The sequence below is a fragment of the Octopus bimaculoides genome, chromosome 14 (assembly GCF_001194135.2).
Source record: "Octopus bimaculoides isolate UCB-OBI-ISO-001 chromosome 14, ASM119413v2, whole genome shotgun sequence".
NCBI lineage: Eukaryota > Metazoa > Mollusca > Cephalopoda > Octopoda > Octopodidae > Octopus > Octopus bimaculoides.
The window spans coordinates 36,873,817-36,879,462 of NC_068994.1; the positions used below are offsets into that span (position 1 = coordinate 36,873,817).

Genomic DNA, 5,646 nt, shown 5'->3' on the forward strand with positions numbered 1-5,646 from the left:
GTGTTTCAGTCATTTGACTGCAGCCATGCTGGAGCACTGCCTTTATAGTCGAGCAAATCAACCCCAGGACATATTCTTTGTAAGCCTAGTACTTAGTCTATCGGTCTCTTTTGCCAAACTGCTAAGTTATTGGGGCGCAAACACACTAGCATCAGTTGTCAAGCGATGCTGGGGAGACAAACAGACACACAAACATATACACACACATACATATACGATGGGCTTCTTCCAGTTTCAGTCTACCAAATTCACTCACAAGGCTCTGGTTGGCCCAAGGCTATAGTAGAAGACACTTGCCCAAGGTGTCATGCAGTGGGACTGTAAAAATCATTATCTTTCAACATATCAGTATTAATCTCTCCAGAAATTTTTCAATAGCTGGCCAATGTAATGCCTTATGGTATTTCCTCAGACTTATTCTTCTGGACTTAATCCCTTCACTTTATTTCATACCTGAAAATGAAAATATTAATGTGAACATTTTTGCCTATCTATAGCTCTCAGTTTATACAGCTCATCTTCTGGTGCAAGCTGTTGATTTTTATCACTGGCTAGCTATCATAGTTTGACAATTTCACTAAATCCATAACTATTTCTTTCTCTTTTTTTGGTGAGGTGGTGGTGGGATGGGGGCTAAGTGTTATAAAGCTGCTTACACAGTTTGTATGGTATATGAATGACTGAGGTTACAACATTCCTCTGAATGGGATGCTGGTTTGCCACAGAGTTGAAGGCCAACATTTTTGAAGGGAGGGAGCCGTTCTATTACATTGATTTCCCAGTTCTTGACTGACACTTTATTTTATTGACCTCAAAAGGATGAAAGGCAAAGTTGAACTCAGCAAGTAGAGAGCCAGAAGAAATGCTGCTAAACATTTTGTCCAACATACTAACAATTCTTATTTCTTTATTGTTCACAAGGGGCTAAACATAGAGGGGACAAACAAGGACAGATAAAGGGTTTAAGTCGATTACATCGACCCCAGTGCGTAATTGGTACTTAATTTATCGACCCCGAAAGGATGAAAGGTACAGTCAACCTCGGTGGAATTTGAACTCAGAATGTAACGGTAGACAAAATAGCACTAAGCATTTTGCCCGGTGTGCTAATGATTCTGCCAGCTCGCCACCTTATACTAACACCAACATACTAACGATTCTGCCAGCTCACAGCCATTAACTATTTTTTGGATGAATCCACATGTCTTTTATATTCTTTTGTATGTTTCCTTGTGAAATCTTATATGATATTCCAGAGAATGTTTCCTTTTAAAAAATTATCTTTTAATAACTTCCCTTTTTGTCCTCTTCTAATCTTACTCACCTCCCAATATATATATATTCACAAATATTTTCTTATACAAACTGGATGATTCTATTGCTATTTGTAAATCCTATATCATTTAGAATTTATTTGCATTTCAGATTCAAATATTTTCCTTCATTCTAACTAATGAACATTTAATCTATTAAGATTTATTCACACTTTTGCAGAAGAGGAAATTATCTTGAAGTATTTTTTTTGTTTCTTGTTTTATTCTTGTTTGTCGAAGTTAAGGACATTCTACATGTACTTGGTCTCATCCAGATTGTTTTTAAATGAACATTTACATAGATTCATCATATATTCATGCATGCATGTATCTAGATACATCACACAAGAGTGATAGAAGATGCATTATAATGAAGTTAAAATAGGGTACAATTATTTTAGCAAGAAATTAAACTCTTTTAAATTCAAACTAAAAGTTCTATCTAATATTACATTCTTATTTAGTGAAATCAAGTGGAATTTTAATGTAAATTCTGGATAATTTACTTTATGGGATTTTAATGATTTTTTTTTTATGGATTTCATTTATTGACCCATGACAATGCTGGGCATAACCTTAAAGAATTTTAGTCAATTACAAGTATTTATTCTATTTCTTTCTACTTACCACACAGCCACTCTTACAGGCGTAGGAGTGGCTGTATGGTAAGTAGCTTGCTTACGAACCACATGGTTCCGGGTTCAGTCCCATTATGTGGCACCTTGGGCAAGTGTCTTTTACTATAGCCTCGGGCCGACCAAAGCCTTATGAGTGGATTTGGTAGACGGGAACTGAAAGAAGCCTGTCGTATATATATATATATGTATATATATATATATGTGTGTGTGTGTGTATATGTTTGTGTGTCTGTGTTTGTCCCTCCAACATTGCTTGACAACAGATCCTGGTGTGTTTACATCCCCGTAACTTAGCGGTTCAGCAAAAAGAGACCGATAGAATAAGTACTAGGCTTACAAAGAATAAGTCCTGGGGGCGATTTGCTTGACTAAAGTTGGTGCTCCAGCATGGCCACAGTCAAATGACTGAAACAAGTAAAAAAAGGAGAATTATTGAATGACAAAGGTTTTTCCCTATTTTGAAGTATAAATAGACATAAATCAACATGTTAAGTTTACATCAGTACAAACCACGCACGAGTTTTTAAATATACATACATACATACATACATGTACATATAAATGTTTGTTTTTATGTCAAGTTATATATGAGAAAAATTACCAGGAAACTGAAAGATTATTCAATGTTTTCTAGTAGACTACATGTTTATTTATGTTTTACAAAGTTTGACTATGACTTGGAAATTTTGTCTTGTTCACTTTCATCAGACAATATACATACGTATGAGTGTGTGCATGTGAATGCGTGCAGATATATAAATATATATATAGAGAGAGACAAATTCAAGAGCAAAAATAACCAAAACAGGAAAAACAGCAAAGGGTAATCAGACAAACAAAGTGAATATATCAAATTGACGCTCAGTGAAAATTTTTGATGGAAACATTACACACGTGCACACATGCATGCATGTACAACTGACTAAGTCGCTTCTGCGCAACTTCACTCTAACAAATTTCACTCACATGTTATTGGAGTATTGGTCAACCAGAAGCTACATTAGAAGACATTTGCCCAAGATTCTGCACATTAAATTGAAGTCAGAATTATGTGGTTGTGAAGCAAGCTTCTTAATTATATACCTATGCTGAGAACTAAGTTTTCTTGATGTTTTGATTTGTAATTATCAAAGTAATCTGCAGTTTGATTTAAATACCATGCTCACCAAAAGAATATAATATTTATAAAATCTTACAATAATTGTTTTGTCGAAATTATAATAATTTATTGCTTGATTATTTGATGCGCTAATTATCAAAATTATTTAAAAAGATTCTATTTTAATGCATTTGCATACAATCATTATACATTTATTATTTAAAGTATTTCAACAGAGTGTATCAGAGTTAATTGTAATCCACATAATTATAGTCTTAGTTGCAACTGACTTTAATAACATAATAAACATGCAAAATGAAGAACTGTTGACCCATTGCTTGCTTATTTTGGATATAATTTTGAGAGATGTTCAAATAGTTGAATATTTAAATGCTGGAATTAGAATGATGCTGACATTTAGATATGAAATTTTGAACTCTTGGTTTCATAATTCCTGTCTTGTATGCTGCCACTTGCAATGTTCTTTACCTTATATAAAACAGCAATGAATAGGTAAAATAATGGAAATGGGAGTGATCAATTTTGAGGATTACTGAACCAACTGAAAGCTGACATGTAGTTTGATATAAAAAGTGCAGCCATGGCTCCATGTGGTTTAGAAGCTTATTTCCCAACCATGTAGTCTTGGGTCCTGTCCCTGTGGCATACTTTGGGCAAGTGTCTTCTATTACAGCACCAAGCTGACCATGACCTTGTGAGTGGATTTGATAGATGGAAGCTGAAAGAAGCACATCATGTGTGTGTGTGTGTGTATATATATATATATATATATATATATGCATACACCCACACACACATACAAGCATGTCCCTCTATCAGTTGAGAGATCTTTGTGTTGCAGGTGTGCTGGTGTTGTGTCACATAAAAGCACCCATGGCAGTGCTATATGGAAAAGCACCTGTGCGGGTGCCACATAAAAAGCACCCAGTACTCTCTGCAAAGTGAATGGCTATAGGAAGGGCATCCAGCCACAGGAAACATGCCAGACCAGACAACTGGAGCCTGGGTAGCTCTCTGGCCATCTTCTGTCAAACCGTCCAACCCATGCCAGCATGGAAAATGGATGTTAAATGATGATGATGGTGATATGTATCTCTCTCTCTCTCTCTGCATATATATAAATATATATATATATATATATATATATATATATATATATACACACACACACACATATATGTGTGTGTGTGTGGAGGTGCAATGGCCCAGTGGTTAGGGCAGCAGACTGGCGGTTGTAGGATTGTAATTTCGATTCCCAGACTGGTTGTTGTTAGTGTTTATTGAGCGAAAACACCTAAAGCACCACGAGGCTCCGGCAGGGAGGTGGGGTGGCAAACCCTGCTGTACTCTTACACCACAGCTTTCTCTCACTTTTCCTTCCTGTTTCTGTTGTACTTGTATTTCAAAAGGCCATCCTTGTCTCACTCTGCGTCATGCTAAATTTCCCCAAGAACTACATTAAGGGTACACGTGTCTGTAAAGTACTCAACCACTGGCACATTAATTTCACGAGCAGGCTGATCCGTTGATCAGATCAACTGGAACCCACATTGTTGCAACCAACAGAGTGCCACAATATATATAAGGACCTTTCCTGGTTGAAATACTGCAGCTTAAAAGTGTTTAACAGCACATATATATTATGTACATGACACTGATTATAAATATATATATATGTGTGTGTGTATGTGTGTGTTTTCTTGTAACCTTATCTAGACATCATGTGGTGGCTGCAAATGAGCATCATCATCATTCAAGTAAGGTTGTTCATTTCCATTCTTCTGTGAAAAACATGTCTAACTATGGGGAAATATTATCTTGCTTGGAAACAGGCAAAGTTTGGCATCAGGAAGGGCATCCCAGTCATAGAAAATCTGCCTCAAAAGAATTCTGTCTCAAACATGTAAGCATAGAAAAACAGTTGTTAAGTGATTGTGATGTTGATGGTGATGACTTCAGTCACATGTGAATTATAATCATTATTGTCAATATCATCTCTACAACCATTATCATCAAAGCCATCATCATACCACAACAGTCACTTTTGACTGTTTGTTTCTCGTATTTTCCCATACAAACAAAATTAGTTGACCTATGATCTACTATTTCTCCCTTAAATCTTTAGAGAATGCTAATAATCTAATTCTTTCACCAGATCAATCAATTGCCTTTTGTAAAATTCCAACACAAGACTGAGTTACTTGGATACAGTAAAATACATTTTTCTTTTTTTGGATCTGGATGTGTTAGAAATTTCATTCTTCCTCCATAGGGAAAAGGCAAAACTCAATAGATAACTTCAATAAAATTAATAAAAAGAATATGTCATCTGTGATTCCATATTCTGATACAACATGACCTTCTTTTACTACCTTCAGACACTGCTTTATCAGATCATCTCCCGAACTCTGCTCTTGTTACTGCAACATTCACTATGATGTTGGCTCACCAGCCCTCACAGATTCCACCTTCCTGTGTGATCTGGAATATGAATATTTAATTTCACCTGAATATTTAACCTCTTTAAACACACATACAAATGCATACATACATACATATATATATATACATATAT

The 5,646-nt window shown here is 35.5% G+C and overlaps 1 protein-coding gene across 6 annotated transcripts in view; it reads right to left on the minus strand.

Annotated features, from left to right (window-relative positions):
• The window catches only part of LOC106874475 (protocadherin gamma-B6), a 142,813-nt gene that overhangs the window by 14,267 nt on the left and 122,900 nt on the right, over window positions 1–5,646 (minus strand). For 3 of the 6 annotated variants that reach the window (XR_008265533.1, XR_008265532.1, XM_052973072.1), the window contains one exon: window positions 5,444–5,552. The exons of the other annotated variants lie outside the window; for them this stretch is intronic. The gene's annotated coding sequence lies outside the window, so the exon portion shown is untranslated. Of the gene's footprint in view, window positions 1–5,443; window positions 5,553–5,646 lie in introns of those variants that run through there. 6 annotated transcript variants of the gene reach the window in all.